This window comes from Crotalus tigris, unplaced genomic scaffold (genome assembly GCF_016545835.1).
Source record: "Crotalus tigris isolate CLP2741 ecotype Arizona unplaced genomic scaffold, ASM1654583v1 scf7180000017541.2806704, whole genome shotgun sequence".
NCBI lineage: Eukaryota > Metazoa > Chordata > Lepidosauria > Squamata > Viperidae > Crotalus > Crotalus tigris.
In genome coordinates, this window is record NW_024096462.1 from 1,141,479 (window position 1) to 1,166,218 (window position 24,740).

Below are 24,740 nucleotides of genomic sequence, written 5' to 3' on the forward strand. Positions count from 1 at the left end.
TTGAACCAATAAAAAAAAATATTCAGAACTAAGGCTAAAGTACTCTGCCACAATGGAGACAATTTTCTCTAAGTGAAACCAAGCAATGATTAACTATGTATGGCCGAGCTTACGGGTTCATGCTGGAGCCCATCCCTGGAGCCCTCTCTACTGAAATATGTGTTTTGGGCTGTTTTGTGAGTCTTGTTTATGTGGTGCCTTCCTATTGGCTGGTTGGTGTGTTGATGGCTGGTGACTGGCTGTCTTTTCTTATGCTGCCAAGCCCTCAGCTCCTAAGTATTTGATAAGCTGGTGGTAATTCAGCACTCCTGTTAAATGATAAGGGGCCAGTTTCCCAGGCTTCATTCAATTCCCTAAGGATGGGCTCCAGCATGAGTCTGAAAACTAGGAAGAGTAAATCTCTGGTGACTGACCCAAATTTGATCTCACATCATTATCCTGGGATACGTATATTGGCCTTCATTCGTGAAGGAAGGATGGTTTGTAAGGACAGAAGGAAATAGACATATAGTGAGATGTGTGGATATAAGCTAGCTGTAGCTGTATTGCCTCACCCCCTTCTTCTTTTGTTTCCTATTTCTTCTTTTGTTGCTCACCCCAAAAGGGAATAATGTGATGGGCTTGTGCCCAGTTATCTATGCAGAATCATTTTGTGCATACATATTTCTTAGTCATTTCAGAGACAAGAAACATTCTCCCGCTCAGTTTACTAAAAGCTGTTGTTCACAGCAAAAGTCAGAATAGCTGAAGTACTTATATGTTTATCACAGCATTCTGGGGATTGGACCAACAACTCATGAATGCTCCAGAGGATTTTAAACTCTTTTGACTTTCTGAATTGTCCTTAGGCTTGGTAGTATGTAATTGTCCCTTTATATCATGAAATTCCAAAGCGGAGCACTTAAAAATCACAAACACATATTTCACAGTGACACCTGTGTTTGTTTTTCTGGTCGGTTTTATAGTTTCCTGCTTTCTACGGAATATAAAGAATTGAATGCAGTTGTTTTTGCTTGGATTTTGGCTTGGACACAATACAACAATACAAATTTGAAAGTAAAAAACTAGTTTGAAAAAAAATGGCACTGAATTGAGTACTTAAGCAGATTTTGAAAATAAAATACTGTTTAAGATAAGTAAGGATTTGAACACTTGAGCAGTTTCTAATAATAAACTACTGACTTGGATGAGCAAGACCCTTAACTAGAGCACTTAAAATGGTTTAGAGAATAAGCACTGTTCTGGATAGGAAATTAAATTATGAAGCAGCTCTTCAAACTAATGTATTCTTTTAGACAAGCACTGTGGTGGAATGTAATCTGGATTCCCAGAAGGGAAGGACTACTTTCCAGAAGACAAATAGGTAACAGAGCTTGGAACATTTGGTTGGCTGAAAGTGGGTTAAAATGGTTCTTCCCTAGCTTTTCCGAAGTATGTCTGTAGTTATGCAAATAGTTGCTTTAGTCTGGCAAGATTCTGTCTATAGTTGAATTCTGAAGGAAACTACTCTCAATCCCCAATTCTTGGGGGCCCGACAAGCACGGCCCTTCACTTTACTCTCCTCAATATTTAGAACATAGAATCTTAGGGCTGGAAGGGTAGGCAACCTTGGCTCTTTTATGACTCGTGGACTTCAACTCCCAGAATTCCTGAACCAGCCATGCTGACTCAGGAATTCTGGGGGTTGAAGTCCACAAGTCATAAATGAGCCAACTGTTCTACCCCTGTTCTAGCCCAACTCCCTGCTCAAGGAGACCTGTTATAACATTCCAGTCAAATGGTTGTCCAGCCTATTTTTGAAAAGCTCCTGTGATGAAGTGCCCATAAGTCAAGGAGGCAAGCTATTCCACTGATTAATTGTTCTCATGGTCAGAAAATTTCTCCTTACTTCTAAGTTGGTTCTCTCTTTAACAATCTTCATTACTTGTCCTGCCCTCTGGTGCTTTGGATAATAAGTCAATCCTCTCTTCTCTGTGACAGCTGTCAGAAACTTACAATACTTTAGTTTAACTTTAAAATTAAAGAAAGGTAATTTTAAGGAAAATTGTTGACAGTTGTGGTCAACAAAGATTCCTTTAGTAAGGAAGACTACCTGTACCACTGTGCTTTCCAGCCCCTGGGGTCCAGCAATTTCTACTTTGTATCCTAGCTATTCCTACTCACCTGCAGTCTCTCAAACCTTCTAATTATTTGCATTTCTGCCAACTGATGAATGTTGACAACATGCAAGAAATGCTGTGAATTAATAGAGGATCAATCGAGTAATACAAATTTGACATTCTGTGTCGGTGCTCTGCCCCAAGAACAAAAATCCCCTTCATAAACAAAGGGAAAAATGAATTGCTTATTTCTCCCCGTGTTTTTAGTACATATATTTTAATAAATATATTTTCCTGGGTGTGTAGTTTTTTCCCCCCTGAATTTTTGCAGAAGAAAAAAAAATACTTGACTTTCAAGATGTCACTGCTGTGACAAAAGCATGTACCATAGTTTTTAGCCGGTGACTTTTCCCAACAACTGCAATTAATTTGTAGTCTCTATATCTCTATGCTCAGACATTTAATGTGGGAGGCAAAGAGAGTTATAAGCTTGCTCATAGTGGTGGCCTTGCAGCTCACAATTACACTTATTGTAGTTGTTTATTTCTTAGTTTCTTATTAACTATTATCTTGCAGCAAAGGAAATACTGCAGGTCGTTTGGATATTACTTATTTCACAGATGAATTATTTTTAGCTTTTCTTCTCCTGCATTGGTGTGAACAAATAGACAGTGGTTCATATACACTTATATAGATTTTAACATCACATCTTTGGGTGATAGATTTAGGTGGCTTTATAAAGAGACTTAGATGGATTCATCAACTTCATGAAGAGATGCTAGGCAATTTTTATACTGGGATTAGAGTTAGCTGACCTCTGAATACTAATTGCTGTGGAATCTTGCCAGAAAAGCCCCAAGGCCCACATCCTTTGCTTGCAGGCTTCTTAGAGGCATCTAATGGACAATCCTGATCAACAGCCTACTGAATTTAGCTCTTTCCTGTGATCCAACAGGGCTCTCCTTATGTTCTTAAATTAGAAAAAGAAATCTTAGCAATGTTTTCCTTTTGAAATCTGGAATTTTATTTCTCTCTTTTTAAAAAACACTCCCTCAAATCACTTCTCAAAATGCAGTTTCAGCTGTTACCCCCTTACAGTGTGACTTTATCTTTAATTGCCTTATTTGTGATGCTCTTCTTGTCTTACTGAGATCAGCTTCACTCTCAAAACATGCTCTTTGTACTTACAGCCCTTTTTATGAAATGTGTTTTCAGAATTAGATATTCTTAATTCCTGTCTTTAAGTGCATTCTTTCTTTATCTGAAATGGGTAACCCATTACTGATTTTCTACCCAAACATGCTTTTAGGTGAAATAGCCTAGAAATGTTTTCTCTATGGATAGAATACAGGATCCTAGTTTAAAGCTTTTAATCGTGTGTATCAGCCACAGGCAATTTAATACATTGGCTGCAGAATGATATCATGAAAATACCTGGAGGATCTTGGAATTTTTCTTTCCATAGCAAGTGCTTCCTGTGAGTCACCATAGAGCAGTGTTTCCCAAACAGTGACTTAGATGAGGGAATTGAAGGGGAACTCATCAAATTTGCAGATGACACCAAACTGGCAGGAGTAGCCAACACCCCAGAAGACAAACGCAGGATCCAAAAAGATCTTGACAAACTTAAACAATGGGCCCTATCCAACAAAATGAGTTTCAATGTGGAGAAAAGCAAAGTTTTACATTTAGGCACTTAACCATGAGCCAGCAATGTGCAGCAGCAGCCAAAAAAACTAATATAATCCTGGGTTGTATAAACAGAGGCATAGAATCAAGATCACACAAGGTATTCGTACCGCTTTATAAAACCCTAGTAAGACCACACCTGGAATATTGCAGTCAATTTTAGTCACCATATGGTAAAAAAGATGTTGAGAGTTTGAAAAAAAAATCAGAGAATAGCAACTAAGATGATCAAAGCTTTGGAGACTAAAACATACGAAGAATGGCTACAGGACGTGGGTTTGGCTAGTCTAAAGAAAAGAAGAAATAGGGGAGATATGATAGCAATATTCTATTATTTGAGGGGCTGCCACAAAGAAGATGGGGTCATGTTATTCACCAAAGTACCAGAGAGCAGGACAAGAAATAATGGTTGGAAACTGATCAAAGAGAGAAGCAACCTGGAATTAAGGAGAAACTTCCTGGTAGTGAGGACAATCAACCAGCGGAATAGCTTGCCCCCAGAAATCGTGAACGCTCCATCACTGGAGATTTTTAAAAGGAGGCTAGACCAGGGGTTATCAACCAGGGGTGCTCACACTCCCTGGAGGTGCGAGATGATATTCCAAGGGGTGCGAAAACTTGGGTTTTCAAAATTATAGTGTATATGCATAATTTGTTGCCGTTATTTTAAACTTTTGTAAGGGGTGTGAGAATATATCAGAAATGTTCTAGGAGTGCCGGGTATAGGAAAGGTTGGGAGTCACTGGACTAGACAATCACTTATTGACTGAGATGGTATAGGTTCTCCAGCTTGAGCATTCTATTCTATTCTATTCTATTCTATTCTATTCTATTCTATTCTATTCTATTCTATTCTATTCTATCCTATCCTATCCTATCCTATCCTATCCTAATCTATTATTTTCAGGCAAAGAGACATTTGCATGCAGCCTGCACCAGATCTCCTAGGCTAGGGCCTTCCCCAGCTTTCTAAGGCACCCTACACTTTTTACCTTACCATGCTGTGTCTCTGCTCTCTATTTGGATTGTTAGCTCCTTCTTATCTCTGGAAGTTGCTGAAAAAACTGTCTGCCACAGGAATTCAGTTCTCCTCCATGAGGAGGAATGCATATTTCAGTCTTACTTATGATTACTTATCCATTATTGCTCCTCCAATTTTTTTTTCAACTAGAGGAACCTGTCGCAAGGGACAGGTGTGATTTCTTCTTTTTACCTTTGGTCCCACTTGGGAGTGAAATATTTGAACCTGCACATAATAGTATATTCAGAACCAGAGAAATTTTTACTCTTTATTTATCAGTTAAGAAAATAGCCTTCTTGCAATTTCCTACAGAAACAGTTTGGAGAAGAATAAAAAGATCTCTGTCTTAACTAGCTAAACTAAGTTGCAAATTAAAAACAGTCTAGGGATTCAAGATTTTTGTAACTGGGTTCTATTTTATTTTAATAAATCTTGTTAAAAGAAACTGGTTCTAACCCTGAGCTATGCAACTAGGTGCCCTTCAGATGCTTTTGACTACAATTCCCTCTGTTCCTTGTGTTGGCTTGTTAACTGGAACTGCTAAGAACTGAAGTCCAAGCTACCTGAAGGATGCTAAATTGACAATCTCTGCTATTCTAAGATGGCAGCCAGTGTTAGAAATATCTATCAGAATTGCCTTATTAAATTCAAAGAAATAGAGGGTAGCTGAGGTCAGAGCTCAGTTAAGCAAGAGGAACATGCTGAAATTGTTTGAGATATTGTTTCAGAACTGTTATCTATTATTAGAGTTCAATAATCCTATTTCATGAAGATATTTTGGATTATCATTTTCCCAATCTCTTTACATTGTCCATGCTGATAAAAACTGGTGAGAATTGAAGTCCAAAACATTTGCAAGGGACCACATTGCCTATTCTTGTCTATCACTTATTCATAAAATGGTTTATAATACCAAGCTAAATTAAAATGCACTGTTGCACCATCTGCTTGACAGGGCTGGTAAACAGAAGATTATTGGGAATAAGTTCCTGGCAGATTTCAGCTAAACATAAAGGATGTTCTGTGGAAACCTTTCATTTGCTGCAGACATTGTCTCCTGAAGCCTCCTTTGTTGTGATGATGTCACATGGGTACAGGTTAAGATGATGGTGTGAAAACCATCATTTCATCTATAAAAATGTACTGGGTGGCTTCAGCCAATCGCATACACTCAGCTCAGACTGTTGTTGATTGAATTGTTTTGTGGGATTAAATCAAAGGGAAATTCCCATATAAGCTGCTTTGAGCTTCTGGAGGAAAAACAGAATATACAAGCAACATAACAAAGATCGAAAGTTCCTCACATTGTAATTCTGGGGCAGTTTTTTTTCTCTATGCAGCTTTTGTAGTTGTGATAGTATATAGATGATACAATGCAAGAAATGGACAGATTTTGAAGGTGGAGACGTATAGAAACCTTTGAAACATTTCATTTATCTCTTGGATAGAATAATATATACTTATTTGTCTTGAAAATGTGTTTTAAATCAAACAAGGTGGCAATTTTAGCCCTAGGTCATGTCCAAATTTTGATATTTTAGGTGAAGTTTCCTCTTATCTCAAGAGTTGCAACTTATTAAGAAGCAGCCTTTCCTTGAGTGCCATAGAAAAAAATGCTGCATTTTTCACCTGCTTAGGAATGTTTAGGAAGCATGTAATCAGACTGAATTGTTGGTTTTATCCAGTATAGTTCTCCCTAAGCAGCAGAGGTCATCATAGTTACAACTTGGTTAAGATTGTGTCAATTGTAGAAAATTTGGTCAAAATCATTTTATAGCTATGCAAATAATTGCCTCATTAATCTGTTGTTTCCCAGTTCATCTGAACTTTTATCTAGCATCATTTAGTATGAAACCTCTAAATTCCTTCTCCCTGATTACATGGAGTTTGAGAATGTGGACTTCTCCTGCCTCTTTCTTCTGCCCTTTATATAAAATCCTGTGCCTTATGTCTAGTGGGACAAAGCTGTCAGAAGGATTAGAAATGCAAAGAAATCTTGAGCAGGAAATCAGTGGCAGTAATGAGCATGCATACAGTCCTGTAAATTATATGTTTACATTGTAGACTTTTCTATTATCAGTCAATAAATGAGTAAATCTTTGCATAACGCAGAAAGCAAACTTCAACAAGGTACTCATTTGGAGAAATAATTTCTTTCTTGCTGGTCATATTTTATGGAGTTTGGCACAAAGAGCAGAATGTCTTTATAAGGGCATTTCATTTTGCATTATCTTTATAACACTTGCTACCCAACACCACCATATATGCAGTTATTTAGATGACACAAAAGAGGTCCTCATACAAATTGGAAAGTGCAGGCTAAAATAATGCTATTTAAACTTTAGCAAGCACTTTGTCTTTGGAAACTATCCACTAGATGGATGTTTTGATTTCCCAAGAGGATCCATCAAGGAGAAAAGGAACATCAGGTATTGTTAGTGTTTGAGATTTTGGCTTCTTTTAAGGTTGCTATTTCTCCTCCTTTCCCCAGATCAGGCTGAAATAAGAATTCCATGTATGCCTGTTATGGTTACTTAAAAGGGTTCTGATGTGATATCTAAGAGGCACATTCCACCTCTGCCATTAGTCAGAGGACCACAGAGAAACTTCATCTCCTGTTTCCAAGAAGAACATCATTGTGAAGGGAATAATATCTTGGCTCATCCATCATACTGAGTAGATAGCTACAAGGAGCTTCATTTCTTTTTTCCTCATAGAAAAAAAAACACTTCCATTGCTAAGATACTTTGGTATTGCATAACTGAAGAGAAACATTCTGGTCTCATGAGTTGGGTAATGTATGTGCAGAATTTTGTTTTTCTTCCAATTGTAGTTTACTATTAACAACATGTTGCTTGGTTGCAGAAGGTCTTCAGTTTCATTCCTGCCATCTCTAAGGAGCAAAACCTCCTCCCTGAAACTACCATTGAAAGACCATTATAAAAGACTGGATGCAGCAACAGCTTGCCTGAGAAAAATGCAGCTTTTGGTATTCTTTCTGTTGCTCATAAGAACACTTGCAGAAGGTTTGAGGGCAACACGACAGATTAATGACAGAGAAAGTGATTTTCAAAAGAAAGGCTCTGCTTTGATTTTAAGGTGCTCCTCAAGTAATCAAGGAGTTTTATGGTCATAGTGGTGTGCAGCTTTTTTGCAGCAGTTTTCAATTCAGTTTGCTCCCATGACATGTAAACCATTGAGTGACCAATGATAAGATAAGATAAGATAAGATAAGATAAGATAAGATAAGATAACCTTTATTGTCATTTTTTTACTGTGGGCACAACGGCACACATCAAAAATGAAATTTAGTTGCCCTCTCTCAGAGTGAAACACATACATGATACACACCTAAACATACTATGTACAACATATATATAGACCCACACCCCTACATATACATAGCAAATAAATATTAAATACTGTCCATCTTGAATATATAACGGAAGGAGGAAGCTTGAGAGTTCACAAGATTAATGCTGTATGGAATGAAACTATGGCTGAATCTGGATGTTCTGTTACGGATACCATAAAGCCTCCTCCCAGAAGGTAACAAGGAAAACAGGTCATGGAGAGGATGTGTAGTGTCCCAGATAATCTTACGGACCCTGCTCAAGCAACACTTCTGTGCTATGTCATGGATGGGAGGGAGGGAGCTGCCAATGATCTTTTTGGCCATTCTTACCACTCTATGATTTTGGTGAAGATTAATATCTATGGGCAGTCTGCTGAAGGAAGATTGTGATATACATAGAATATAAGAAAATCAAATAGTAATTAACATGAATTAATGAGTACAGTTATATGATCTGTGTGTCTTTGAAAGTAAGAGAAAGAAAAATGATTTATACTGAATGATGTCCTGTTCTTATGAAATGAACTTGGTGAATAAACACAAGTGAAAATGTAGATTTAATTATGAATGAAAGATTCAAATGAAGGTGAGAAAATATCTTATGGTAATTTAGATTATTGCATGTGAGCATGAATGTTTTCATACATACACATGGTGAATAAATATAAATCTAAAAGCATCATTGATTTGATGGTGTACAATTTAAAGATGAAGAAGTTGAATGGGATAGGCCATTTTTGGGTAGTGTCAAAATGGTTATTTGAAAAAGATGTTCATGAAAGAGGTAAAGGTAGAATGGGAACTGGAAGGAAGTATGAATTTTCTATGCAAAATATTTGAAACTAGATTATTTTCCTAATAGAATGAATGAAAAATTGACATAAAGAGAATGTGGGAGCTCGTGAGTGGAATTACCTTACCAAAATTAAATTATGTTAATTAGATTCATAAAAAAGGAAACTTGGTTGAATAAATGAAGTCAGAAATGAATGGATGTTGTATGAATGTGGATTTAATAGAAAAGTGAGTGACAAGAAAAAAAGGCGTAAATTGAGAAATTTGCTTACACATATAGTATTAATGTGGATTGAATTGCAGAACAAATGAATGACGAAAGAACAAAAGGTCAAAAGGAAAGGGAATACTGAAGAATTTGTGGTTGGATGGAGTTGATGAGATCCTTAAAAATGAGATAGGGAATGTGAAGAACAAAGGGCAATACAATAACGATGAATGAATATGGTTGGAACCAAGGAGGATTTGCAAAGTCAACAATATGGGGAGGTGTATAGTAATTGTATAAAATAGATATACCTATGTTTCTTTTTAAAAACATCTTGACTTGAATTTTTTTTGTTTACTACTTCTTACTCCTTTGTCTGCACTATGAATAGTGTTGCTTGCTGAAAATGAATAAAATCCTGGATGTACTGTATATGCCTTTATGCTCGCTAATGCCTTCTTTATATCCTTGCCACAGTAGATTTTTGCAGAAAGACTCTGTGTACAGAAATCTTTGTCTGTTGTTAATTTAGGTATATATACATCCTTTGGCGCAGGAACAGCATTCTCAGTTTCCATTTCATCAGAGCTTGTGTTAAGCTTTTATCTTAATATTTGTCTTTCTGAAGTATTATCTTCCATGGCTGCCCATAAAATGCCCCAGAGAAAGGTGAATTTTTGTGTATATAAAATAACAGAGAACAGGGCTGACTGGCAGAAATACTCTTTTTGAAATACCCACAAGGAAAGAGGTTGTTTGAATTTAAGCTGCTCCAAGATGTAAAATCTGAACACATAATAAATTTAATGCTAGGGAACCCTTTTGCCTATGGATATTTTTGTATACTTAGCTGAGTCCATGACATTTAAAGAGAAACAGTTCAGCCATAGATCTCCTAAAACTGAACGGAAGCAAAGAATTTAAAAGCTCTGTTGGTTCCATACCAGCCCTTTCTCTGACAACTCAGTTGTTTGTGAGATGTTAGTTTTTTTCTCAAAGAGACTGGCTGAGTAGTAGGACAATGATACTAACTGACACTGTAAACCAGCATCTTCCATTTTTAGTTGCATGTAGAAAACAGTTCTGGGGAACATCAAACACATTTTAAAATGTAGCAACTGTCATTTCATATCTCGGTAAAACTTTCAATATTCCATTAAATGTTGTGCTTACAACTGACATAACATCTACTGTAACAGATATGACTTTTTAATATTTTTTTTCTACATATAGACTGTTTTTCAGCCATAGGGATCCTCAAAGAGAAGAAATAAATGGATGTTAAAACTGCATAAATCCTCAACCCTTGGACAGAACATTGCCCTATGGAACATGAATATTTTCTCAAGCAATATGCAAATACATTCAAGCCGCAATATTGCTCAGCTTTACTGAAATTGCATACCTTCCTCCTTCAATGAAACAAAATGCATAGGATCTTTTAGCCTGAGATGGATTGAAAAGGAAGCAAAGCAAAAGATTAAATGACTTTTAGTTGCATACATAAACATTGAGGGAGGGGACATCAAGGAGGAAAAGACCATTAATAGGTTGAGATTCCTTGTGGGGATCTGGGAGGGAACATGGGAAATCTCCCTCCCTCCCTCCCTCCCTTTTCCAGCAGATAGGTAAATGGCTGCTGCTGGACGAGGGAAGGATTGCAAGACTGGCTGGAAAACTGTCATGGAACATTGACCGTGAAGATCACACGACTGCAGCAGGACCTTGCTTGCAGCAGCCGCCAGTAGCACTGAAGCAACCACAATTTTCCAAATTTCATTTCCTTGGGAGTTCATGGGTGGGTCCCTGATTTTTGGACACATTCTGTAAGTTAGCCCATTTGGGGTACCTTGGTTCAAAACTGTTGTCATCTGATACACCATTTCACCCAGTTAAAGGTCACAGCACAGAGTTTTATTGGTATATAGATGCCAAACTGGCTCTCATAATTCAATTTACTGTCTCATTGGAACACAACATGTTTTGATAAACTCCCATTTTCATGGTTATTTTTACTTATTTCTCTTCCTTGTTAGACCTGTCAAGGATTCGCTTATTAGAATGTATTGGTTTTGGTAATTAATCTATCCAGTTGCTCAGAATATATGTGGATAGTAATTGAAGAATGTCATTTGGCTTTGCCTGACTCAGTAAGTTTCCCAGTTCTTCAAGCGGTTATTTAGTTTGGTAGCCTGGACTTAATTGCTGTCCAGTGCTGTAGTTTAAATCCCTGTCAGAAAGCCAGAAATGTTTACTTCCAATCAGTCAAAGCCCCTGGAAATAGAGATTGGTGAGGGAATCGAGTTTCTTGTTTCTCTCACACACTCTCCCTCTTTGTGAATGTAGCGATGCATTCATGCCCAACTCTAATAGAAGAAGAAATAAATTTGAGCCATATTTACCTGGGTAATACAAGGAAATACTTAAAAGCATCAGGGATAGTTGATCACCACCGGGTTCCCTCAATTGTGAATCTGAGGATAATGAAGAAAAATCCTTTATTGCTCCCTTTACTCCTGTTAAGTTGTGTATAAGCCCCATTGTGATATTTGCCTCCCTTTCATAGATGTTGGGAACAGAATGACCAAATCTTGCCTTTGAAAAACAAAGTAAAGGGAGAAACTAATTATTGTTCTTGCTATATACAAGGACATCTATAGGGCGGTGGGATTTTTTTTAAAAAAAGCTGGTGGTTTTATTTTTAGGCTTTGCTAATTCTCACTCTTCTCCTAGTTCCTAGCTACCTGGCAACTGCTTACTGTCATGGCAACATAAATGTTAATGAATGTAACGCTTGGTGTGCCTGTTTTATCTGCTTCTTTGTGATACAGATACAAAGTTGTTGTGTAGCTTTGGGGCCAATGTAGACTACTAAGTTCATTTTTAGTGGAAAAATACAGAGAAACCTGAGTCTAAGGTAAGGTATTGCTAACTGAGGAAGGAAATGTGATTCCTGCTTGGTGACATGTATGAAGCAGGACTTAGAGACAAGATGTGGTCCGTAATATGAATATTGTCATTTTATTCAGACTCACCCTTCTCAGATTTGAAAGCTGCTGTTGGGATTTAGGAGGAATTTGGAATCCTATTTTAGATTTACATCTTTCTTTCTGTGTATGCTCTTCCTCATCAGGTTGGGGAACCATGCCACTGGCGGTTGACAATTGTGATTGCAGAGGAGTTCAGAAGGTGAAAAAACAATGTATTGGGAATGCATGCAACCTGGACTTTCACATTACGCAGTGCTGGTTTAGAGCATTGGCAAAAGGAAGAGCCTCATGAAAGTAGGGATGGGTACAGAGTTTAGGCAAAAAATATATATTCAGTGGAATTACTTGGAGTGGAAGCAACCAGTATGTCGACTAGTGGAGAACAAAGTGGAGCCCTTCCTAGCCTCTACCCAAAGCAGTTGAGTCAAACTCAGGGGACTCTACTGATCTTTCCTGGACCACAATCCCCGTCAAGGCTTTAAATACTTAGCATACTCCAGAAGATCAACTTTTCAATTCAATAAAAATGGAGGAAATTATAATACAGCTGGATGGACCTAATGTAGAAAAGTCCTTTAGCTCCATGCCTGCAGCCTGTCCCAGTACAAAAGGAGTACTATACACTTTAGAAAAGGTAATACAAAACTATAAAATACAAACCTTGCATATACAAGACATAACTGCAGAGCTTTTCTGAATACTCATTAACTACCTTTGTGCAAAATGTATGACTACTGTTGCGGTTCCTGCTCATAAGTGAGCTCACTTGATATGTATTACATTATTATACTTTAGGAAAAGGTCCCACAAGCTGCTTTTTACTGGTGATGTTTCCCCATTGGATACTACACTTTCCTCCGATCTGTTTTTATTGGTGGAAATGCCCCAGATTCTGATTGGGATATTGCATGAAAAATTCAGCTGTTATGTTGGGACTCTGAAAGTTTGACTTGATTCATTGTAGTTCTTTCAAATAAATTATATTAAAAAATCATCAATTGAATCCAGGCAACTAGTCCATTTCTTCCAGCTTAAAGACTTGAGGACAGATTTATAAACCTGATGAAATGCCATTAAGTATCTCTGTGTTTATAGCCTACATCATCTAGCTACTTCCATCACAGAATCTCTGAGAATCAGCCTGTGTAATTAGCATATCATACTCAGTACCTTTACTATAGCTGCACAGTGGAATTGAAAGACTGAATATTTTGTACTGGGAAAAACATTACTTGTATCCCAAAACCTAAAAATCAAAGGGAATGGGCCCTTTTCTATTATATCTACAATGTCCTCCCCCCCTTTTTTTTTAATGTGGAGCACACATTCTGTCTTCTCTTTCTTGCAATCTGAAGTAGTACAACCCATGAACATATTTACCATATGCTCTCCTGTTGACTACCTCTGAGAGTATCTCATATCAAAAGCAGTCAAGCGAACTTCAGATCTGACTTGATGGTTCTGAAACTTTTCCTTCTCCTAGACAAGCAGAGAAAGCTAAGCGATCACAGACAAATAAATTCACTAGAAAATAGGAATCACTAGCTGCATCACTATTTATCTCTGCTTATCCTGTCCCTTCTGGGCCAATTGTCTCTACTCCTCAATTGCTGGAGCAAACCAACTAGGAGATAAGACATGCAGAAATTAATAGGGGACTGAAAAAGCTTTTTGCATCCCATGGTTTCTGCTTCCTGTTCAGCCCTTTTCTATGAATTACCTAGTTTTTTTTATGTTTGCCTGCCTCTGTGTTTCTAGAAGTTCCTCAGAGCTTGACATACTTTTGATTACTTTTGATCTGACGAATGCAGTAGCCACCAGCTAGACTTTAACATCAACTTCATTCCCAATAGTCCAGCTCAGGTAGCTTGTGGATTGCTGTTGGAGAATTGGTTTGACTTCGAGGTTTGTACCTGACATGTTATTAATTTGCTCCAAGCCTTGCTTCTGAGATAAAAGGAAGCTTTAATAGCAACAGAGGTTCAAGAAATGTGCCAAGTGAGATAAAATCTACTGTTAGAAGGCAAAATAGCAGAATTAAAATTCACAGATTGCTCAGTTTTATTATTTCTGTCTCATTTCTTCAGTATTTGTGCAATGTTGTATGAAATTATAAGAATGGCACGTAATACCCCTGCATGAATATGGAGCACTTGATTGCTGTGTAACCACTACAACTGAAAATACCAGTACATCAGAAATATGTATGGTAAACTTAGTTTTTATGCGGATTCTATTTTTTCCCCAAATAGTGTATACTTGACTTATTATGGAGTACTATTCAGTTAGTGCTCTTTGTGAAACTATTCCCAAGTGACAACTTCAATCTTCATTAGTTCAGTATACTAGTTCTAAAATGTGAAAGCATGCACCATATACATATGCACATACACATATACACCCATACACATACCTGTATATTTATAATACATAAATTACATAACATATAAAAACCACATTCATAACATAATATATAAACACACATCCGTAACAATATTTTCAAATTTTCAAAATATTTATATCAAGCATTTTTTAAAAAAATACTAAGTTCTTTATAAAATGGTTTGCCAGTGATGAAGTTGAAAGCTAGAAACATTTTTGGCTCACATTTGTATTTGGGGGGGGGGGGTTTGAAAAAGATATATTTAATGTGTACACTTTACCTCTTTTGATTGCCCTCTAATTTTATTTATTTATTTATGCTGCAAAGATGTCATCAAATAGGTAGAACTGATTGGCCATGTCATGGTAGAACATTATTTTGTATAAAAATCAGACTGTTCCTGATTGCTATCTCTCATGGGTCTAAACTACAAAGGAGCAAAAAACAATAAGGACACTGATATAATGTTAAAGCAATTAGGGCTGAGATGCTTCAAATAGTCCAAAGCAAAATTAAAAAAGACTTATGCACTGTCTCAAATAAAGTATTTGTGTGGGAACAAACTGAACTTCACCCAGAATGTGGTGCACATTTGTATTTATCTATAAGTAATCTCTGTTTCCGTATTTTGGCATGCTTGTCTGATCTAGAAGCAAATTCAAACACTCATTAGACAAGCAGAAGTCAGCGTCTTCCTGAAAGTATGCAATAATCTGGAGCAGAGAGAAGATTTAGATTCCACCTTGGAGATAGGCTTCACTACACTCCCCCCCCCCTAAAAATAAGTAACACCTGTGTGGATTTAGACAGAGTAGGATGGTACAGTTGCAGGCAATGTGATCAGAAACACAAAATCTGTTCTTGGGTGGTTTAGCCCTTACTCGGGAATCTCAGTGAATAAGGTGTCTATTTATTCATTCATTTTATAATGTTTACACATCTTTCATTCTTCAAAACAAATCCCAAACTGCACAGATATGTGCACGTATATACTAACAAATATCTGTCTATCTCTAAGATATATTAGGTTGCTTTATAAATACCCTTCCAGTTATAACAATTGGATGTTTATAATGTTATTGAAATTAATTGAGTCCATGAAGATTTTCCAATGTCCAGTTTCCTTTTTCAGCAAGCGAGAGAGAGAGAGAGAGAGCGCTCTTCCCATCAGTGTATCACTTTGCAACCAAGTGATTCAACAGCCAGGGAAGACCCATTTGAAGTGTTTTGCAGTTAATTTTTCATTTTCACTCAAGATTTCACTGTCTGCAATAATCTTCTTCACTTCTGAATTCAGGGAATTAAGAAGCAAATGTGATAAAGTTACCTGAAACAGGAGGCATTAGCACTCCTCAAAATTCTTTCATTTGTATATAAAGTAGGATGTTGCTGTTATGTCACTCTATAGAACTGTAAAGCATATGTTTTCTGGGGATTTTAAACTTTCAATTAAGTAAAAGGCAGCCAATGATGGTGAAACAAGAGATTAAAAGTGGGAGGGGGGATTTCAGAGTTAAAGCTAACTGTTTGCTTTGAGGACATGTATTTGAATATAGTTCATTTGTTTTTGAAAGGAGTATTTGTACTGGAGAACAGCATTGTTGATTTTAAATTGGGTTCTCTCAGCTACACATAGCAGCTTGCGTTGTAAAAAAAAATCTTTAGCTTTCCATATTAAACCTTTATTAAATACTTAATTGAAAGCTGAAAGTCTTGATGTTTGCAGCAGGCTCTGTGCAGGAAATCGTCAAGAAGTTGTTTGTCCAAAATGCACGAACCTATGCAAAATAGAGGAACTCTGTGAGTTGGAAAAAACTGTTCTGGTTGCCAGCTGCTAACCATGCAACATGTTACTGGTTGAGTTTGACCTTTCGAATTGCTGAGCAGCAAACCACCTTATGAAATTAACAGGCATTTAGAGTAAAAGGAGAAGCTTATTTGAAGATACAGCTGCTTTCCAAAGTTTGCTGATTAGACGTACAAATGATGACCTTGTCCTGTATAAGTCCCAGGCTTTGAAAAATCCGTTGTCCTGGGGCTAACATTTAGTCCTCAATCTCTCATATTTAGAGACATGCTTCATTCATCATCCTTTGCATCGTTAATCAACTTCAGTAATAATATTTGGAAAAGTCTCCTTCTCCTTCTCACCGGGAGCTATCTCTCTGGTATAAAAACAGAGAAACACTTCAAAACACTCTCAAACAACTTAGTATTGTAATAATGAATTAAAGTTTAAGTTATATATCCATACCTGGAAGAGTCACCATTCATACATATAAAAATAGAGAATTGCTGAACAAGATCAAACTTTAAGTTGAGAAGTCAAATAAGCTATATATATTATATATGTTGGAATACATAGTTGTTGGGACTAGCAGTAGTTCTGTGCTGGCTGGGGCACGGAATTTAACAACCTATTGCCCATTCCTGTGTTCAACCTTAATCCCAGTGTCCAAATCTGGAAGAATATTTTTATACAGGTAATTCTCGATTTACAGTTCATTTAGTGACTGTTTGAAATTACAATTTCAGCACTGAAAAGAGTGATTTATGATCGTTTTTCACACCTAAGACCATTGCAGCATCTCCATGGAAATGTGATCAGAATTCAGACTCTTAGCAACTGGCACATATTTATGATGGTTGCCGTGTCCCAGGGTCATGGGATCAGTGGAGAAACCAGATTCACTTAACAAACGTATTATTAATATAACAACTGCAGTGATTCACTTAAGAGCTCTGGCAAGAAAGATCGTAAAATAATGCAAAACTCTCCACTTAACAACTGTCTCACTTAGCAACATAAATTTTGGGCTCAATTGTGGCCATAATTCAAGGACTACCTATAGTGCTTCTTAATCATAATAAAGATCTTTGAGGTTTCTGGATCTTTTGATATTCTTCAGTAAATGGAATGTCCAAAAATCTCTGCTTTGCTCATATGGAGTGACAATGATTTGCATTTGTGAATGAGCATCACACATTAATTATCACAGCTAAAGCTTCCATATGTCAGCTCAATAACACAATAACATTCATTCATTCATTCACTTGCAGACCCCAAACACAGTACTTTTAAGTACACCCTATTCACGTATTTGGCTGATATAACATGATGAAGTTGAAAACAGGAAACAGCTTGGTGCTCCATGATAGAACTTATTTATCAACTTTATTTCTTTGAATTCTGACGATATGTGTAGCTACAACATTAATACACATATTTTTTGAACACTGTTTTTCCTATAGCTAAGCAGAACCTAACCCTAGCTCCACTGATAACTGTTTTTCTTTTTGCCTTCTGATTTAACAGATACTTGGCTGGTTCCTTATGGCATAACATTTTTTAAAGCTGGGAACTGTTAATTTCCACCTCACTAATCTCATCCCGTACAACATCTTGGACCAGGTTCAAAGTCAAATGGAGCCTGTAGAAAGCCTCTTTCATCACTGCTGCCCATGGTTCTACTCACATAAACATCACCAATCTTTCAAATGAAAAACATCTACCTTCCGTGCCCAGGAATTTATTTGCTGGATATTGGCAAAGTCTATATGCATGTCACATTACAGTCATAGACACTAGACTCAACGATTCAGGGGGTATCTTTGACCTTAATGTCCCCCATATAAGTCATTCAGGGATTGGCTGCTCATTTTTAAGAGAAACACAGGCTTCCATAAATAATAACCTTAGGGACTAGTAAATATTTTGCTGGGTTATATTCTTGGTTAACCCTACCCAAATCTGCCATGTTGCTTCTAAGGCTTCTTCAGAGTTACAGCTTATATGTTCCCCCCCTTTTACAAAAAGGGGAGCAATTGGCAGTATTCCTTTAGAAAATTGTACTCCAGTCTTCTTTATACTGGAGTAGGTACTTTACTGTTCCTAAGAAGGATAATGAACTATCCTATTTTGGACCTTTATTATCACAATTATTTCTGAGAATACTATCCTTTCAGGATGCTATTTATTGTTTCTGTTTTTCCCCTCTTGCAGAAGTGTAGGTCTTGCATCTACAGATTTGCAGGTTGCATTTTTTTTCACAAAACTATATTGCTCCTTGTGTCACTTTTAGATAGATGGATCCATTTAGGCTTTTTTCCCTTGTTGGTTTGTTACTCTGCTTCTAAGGTATCATTTTGGTTCCTTATATGGACAATTGGTTATTCTTTGTCTATTCCTGTACCAAGTCATTTGATCTTTATATTTGATCTTATAAAGCCTCCGTTTTAGATCAACGAAGAAAACTCTTCTCCTCTTGCAGCATATGCAGTCGACGGGGACAATGAGAACTACCATCAGACTTCATATTCCTATCATAGGAATATTTGTAGACTTTGTAGACTTCCAGAACTTTTTATCAAGATACCTTTCTCCAAAAGTCATAGCTCATGTTCATCCAGTGGCTGATTTCAAATGATCTCACCAGAGGTGTTTGTTTCATGACTCCCTCCCCAGTGAAAGTGTATTTTTGGTCTCATTCTTCTTTAATTTTTTAGAAAGTCTCTCTCTTTTTCCTCAACTGCTAATGAAGTATTTCATGAAGGGCTAAGTACATCTCTATCTGCTGTCTGTCTGCTGTTTCTACCTTGGAGGCTCTCCCTTTTTATATCTAGGTTAATAGCAAAAACTGGCAGAAGTGTGAGTGCCCTGGGTGATTAATTTAAGCAGGACTCAGTGGGTTGAAGAGAGACACTTTGCTTGGCAGATTTTAAACAAGTTTGCTATTAGCTTTCATTGTTTGCTGAGTGTATCTTGCGTCTTCATCAAGTGACTCTAGAACCCTGTGCCTCAAATTTTGATTGCATTACAACCCTCACTTCTCACCCATGTACCAGATTGCTGCTCTGATCATCTTAATACAATCTTGCTATAGGCCAGTGGTGGCAAACCTATGGCACGGGTGCCAGAGGCGGCACTCAGAGCCCTCTCTGTGGGCACACGCGCCGTCGCCCCAGTCCTAGGCCTTCAGCTGGGTTTTATAAAACCTTTTCGCTTTAGGCCTCCGCCGCCATGTGAAAAAAAAAAGTTCAACCAGTCAATTCCAATTTCTCGCGGGGGAAAAAAAAGATCTTGCAAAGTTGGAATTGATTGATTGAACTTTTTAGTCCCACTCAGTCTGCCGTTACCACCACAGCCATGCCCACCCAATGGGCCATGCCCACCCAATGGGCCACGTCCACCCAATGGGCCACATCCACCCGGCACTCGACGATGCATAAGTGGGTTTTGGGTTGCAGTTTGGGCACTCAGTCTCTAAAACAGTGGTTCTCAACCTTTTTAATGCCGCGACCCCCAACCGGTTGTAAGTCGAGGACTGCTCAACTGGTGCAGCACCGTTTGCAGAATGGGGCTTTTGGCGGGCTCAGCAGGGCAGAGACAGCCTGGACAATTCCTATTGGCTTTTGAAATCCAATAGAATTAGACTCTATTCAAGAGAGTCTATTCTATTGGCTTTCAAAAGCCAATAGAATAAAAGGGAGTAGCACAGCTAAGGAAAAGGGGGGGGAAGTGGCAGACTACATTGTTTGGCGACCCCCGTGAAATGGTCGTTCGACCCCAAATGGGGTCCCGACCCACAGGTTGAGAATCACTGCTAAAAGGTTAGCCGTCACTGCTATAGGCACTGACTGCTTCTAGAAAGCTGCCTCCCCTCTCCGATTCTTTACCTGCAGGATTCTGTTAATATTATCATACAATCAAGTAAAATTAGCTCATCTGGTCCTGTTTCCTGTTTGGTCGCCTTTGTAAGGCTGATGCCAGATTGGTTCATTACAATAACAATGCAAGAATGCCAACAACTTACTCTGTTGAAAATTGTTTCTCATTTGGAAAACCAGATGAAAAGAGTTTGGTGAAAAGGAAGAGGACTGTTATTTTTGGACACAAATCCCAGAGTTTGCAGTAACTTCGTTTCTTCATTTTGAAGACTTTTCTGATATCCACAATAAACATACTGTGTCAGAGTTGTGACCTTGATTTTCTGACTTTGAGACTTCTACTTTAAGTAGTGGTCTGGGAGCAGCTAATAGAGCTGCCACTATTTTTCCACTTTCTTAAACTGAGTACTTTATAACCTCCTCCCCACAAGTGCTGGGGAAAGCATCTTATTTCCCAAAGCTTCTGCAAGAAGGTTGCAATTTTTCCCCTCTTTGAATCTTTCTCTCAGTAATACAGAAGGTTTGAATGCTGCAGGGCTCTGGCATTAGCAATGACAGTAGCAGGGAGAGGGGAATGTATCTCTCTTTTGCTATTGATCTTGGAAACGTAGAGAAAAGGGAAAGAGCAAGAGACATTTTCCCTCCATTTTGACATAACTTCGGTAGCCGCCAGAACCGCATAAGCAAATAGGGTGAGAAGCCATGAACGATCAATTTTCCTTTCCATCTTGGACTTCTAATTTGAAGTAGTTTGGACCATGTGTGAAATACGAGAATGTTATTGGTATGCCAAATTCACACTGCAAGTCAGGTAACGAAGAGACTTTGCAATGTCATCAATAGCTAAAAAGATCCAGTCTGCACCTTAATGTAAATAAACAGGAATATCATGGCTAGAGGAGATATGGTAGGTCAATGGCAGGATTCCCAAATCAACTCTGAAACCCTAACCGGAAGCCATTTAGGCATATGGGGGAGGGGGGAGATAGAGAAGCCTCTTTTCCTGGGATATTTCTTCCACTCTGATTTTGAAGTGAGCAAGTTGTGAGAGTTCAGCATAATCATTTTAAATGCCTGTACAAGTTGTCTTTAACTTACAACCACGGTTTGGCCAGAACTTTCATTGCTAACAAGGCATTCCTGATTTTATGAGCTTTTGTTGCTGTGGTCATTAAGTGTTGAGTTTGCTTGTTGTAAGCTGATTGGGAAGATATAGGACAGGGGTGTCAAACTGCCAGCCCATGGGCCGGACATGTCACATGGAAACTGCGCCCATCCCATTGCCGGCAATGGCAAAACCGGCCGGATACATTGCGTGACGTCACGTGACGTCGCAAGGTTGACATGCCTGATATAGGAGATGGCCAGGCTGAGCCTAAGGGAGGGGTCAAGTACATCATCAGTCTCAAGTCCCTTCGTGTCCAGAAGAAATCTAAGTCCAGCCCACCTTAAATTCCATTGACTCTTACCTACTGCCAATGTGCTTTGATCGCTAGCAGTTCAGATATTTATAGAGAGTGTTAGCATGCATTAAACTGTATTCATTTGAATTGCCTTGGGTCCTGATTTCCTGGGCTTGACAGAAGATTACATATGGCAATCAGATAACCCCAGGATGCTTCAACTATAGTAAATGCAAGCCACTTGCCAAGAGCCTGAATTTTGCTCACGAGCGTGGGAACATTGTAATGGTTGTAAGTATGAGACCATCATAAGTCACATTTTTCAGCACCAGCGTAACTATGAACAGTCACTAAATGAATGGTCATAAGTTGAGGACTACCTATATATGCCTATAAGTCTGAATAATGAAATCAGACAGCTATGCGGAGGTCTGAATTCAAAGGGCAAAGTGTGATTCAGAGTATGTAGAGTTGTACATTTGGCACTGGTCTGGAATGCCTTCAGTTGAACATACTTTGTTTAGGTCATTGCCACAAAGGCTGTGTAAAGTGATGTTAACCTAGAAGGATGATAATGTGAACTAAAAAGACACAAATGGATCTTTATTTTGCTGAAGTGGTAATGGCTCAGGCATTTTCTCCTGCAGATAATTCCGTCTTCCCTGAACTAGTTCCAAAGCTGCAGATGAGTCAGTTATGCTCTGTGTTTCCTTTTGTATAGCATTCTTATTCTTACAATAAGACTAAATAATACATTTGGAACAAATATGTTAGTTTCCTAAAAGGCAATACATTAAAGTAACATACAGCTGTGACTTTATACTGCAAACTCTGGTCTAGAATGGTACCCTGTTCTATTTATATGTAACTGATCTAGTGTACAGTGGTCCTCAACTTACAATCTTTCCTTTAGTGACCATTTAAAGTTACATGGTCCTGAAAAATCATTGCAGCATCTCCAGAGTCTTGCCAATTGTTGTGTATTTATGAAAGTTGCCATGTCCCAAGGTCATGTGATCACCTCTTGTGACCCTCTGAACAGCCCAGTCAATAGGAAAACCAGATTCTCTTAACAATGGCAGTGATTCAATTAACAACTATGGGAAGAAAGGTGGTAAAATGAAAGGAAATCATTTAACAACTGTCTCATTTAGCAATGGAAATTTGGGGCTCAATTGTGATTGTAAGATTGTTGATAGTGTACTGTAGATGGTTTTCTTTCTGACCAGTTTTGTGCATCTGAAAGTCAATAGATCTCTTTGTTTTAGTTGTCGGATTGCATTGCTCAGCTAGATTGGCCATTGGTATGATGGATTGTAAAAAGACGTCTTATTCCAGGAATCATTGATATAATAGCTATAGATTGGTTACTCTTTGTTCTTTTCTGCTGGCTTATTCTCAGATTTTGTGTGGTTTTTGCCTTTGACCTCTAACTTGGCTTCTGGTTTGTTTTTTTCTAATACAACTGAGAATGCTGGCTGTGAGTCACCTCTCTTAGTGGTAAATTTCACCTTTGTAATTTCATACAGAATTTTCTGATACTGGATTCAATGCATCCTTAACAAATTGCACCTCCATAAAATGTTGTATAGATTTATCCCTAGAAACATTTTGATAACCAAAAGATTTTGTGCAACTTCCTGAACGATGCATGTTTAATTTTCTGAAAGCTCCAAATTTTTTAAAAAAAGGAATTCTGAATCAATAGAGCTCAGAAAGATACTTCATACATATTCATGCTTGAACTTGAATCTGCAGTCTAAGCCTCAGTTTAATAGGTTCACATGCTACTATATATAATGAGCTTCCTTTCAGATTTGCACATGTGCCTATGAATTGAACTTAACCTGAAGCAAAACAATTTCCTTAATGACTCCAGAATTATTTTGAATTGGACAAGGAGAATCAGGCTGTCAAAGGCTCCTAGTTAGAATTACTATTTATTGCTCCTGGTATTAGAGGCATTCGGTTTTTAGTATTGCACTGATCAGGAATCTAAATCATAAATATTTTGGACTGATATAATGTTTGTACTTGGTTTTCAATGATTTTATGATTGTTTGTTGCCCAAAGTCACTTGTTTGAGATGGGTGGCTACAGAAAATGAATGAACGAACGAACGAATGAAGTTGTATGAAAAGACTTTGATGCTTAAAAAATTAAAAAGCAATTAAAAAAAGAGGCAACCAGAAAATAAGGTGGCTAGATGCTATCACTAATAACACAAAGATGAACTTCCAAGAACTCAAAGCAATTACTGACAGGTAATCCTAATGAACTGATATTGGACTCCTCAATCAATGCAGTCCTGGGCTGAATTAACAGAGGGATAAAATCAAGATCATGCGAAGTGTTAATATCACTTTATAATGCCTTGGTAAGACCATACTCGGAATATTGCATCCAGTTTTGGTTGCCACAATATAAAAAAGATGTTGAAACTCTAGAAAGAATGCAGAGAAGAGTAACAAAGATGATTAGGGAATTGGAAACTAAAATATATAAAGAATGATTGTAGGAATTGGGTATGTCTAGTTTAATTAAAAGAAGGATGGGGTGTCATGATAGTAGTGTTCCAATATCTAAAGGGCTGCCACAGAGAAGAAGAAGTCAACCTATTCTCCAAACCACCTGGAGACAGGACAAGAAGCAGTGGATGGAAACTAATCATTGAGAGAAACAACCTAGAACTAAGGAGAACTTTCTTGGCAGTTAAAACAATTGATCAGAGGAACAACTTGTCTCCAGAAGTTGTGGGTGCTCCAACACTGGAGGTTTTTAAGAAGAGATTGGACAATCATTTGTCTGAAATGATATAGGGTGGTTGAGCAGGTGGTTGGACTAGAAGACCTCCAAGGTCCCTTCCCTGTTATTCCTGTTCTATATATGTGGCATTTCCTGACCTTGAAGATTTTTTTTCTCAATTAATTGCTTCTTTACAATAAAGTTACTGTATACAATATACTTTTCCTAGGTGTGAGAATCAGAGAACTAATTAGTTACATAGGAAAAAAATTGTGCACTACATGATATTTTGATTTTATTCTCTTCTTGTAGAACATGTATGCGTGCCTATATACTACTTATATATGGATCTCCCACAAGAAAAATCTGATTTCAGTTGGGCACT

The 24,740-nt window shown here is 37.7% G+C and overlaps 1 protein-coding gene across 26 annotated transcripts in view; it reads left to right on the top strand.

Annotated features, from left to right (window-relative positions):
• Positions 1 to 24,740, top strand: part of CACNA1C (calcium voltage-gated channel subunit alpha1 C) — a 590,134-nt gene that overhangs the window by 193,710 nt on the left and 371,684 nt on the right. The gene's annotated exons all lie outside the window — the stretch shown is intronic.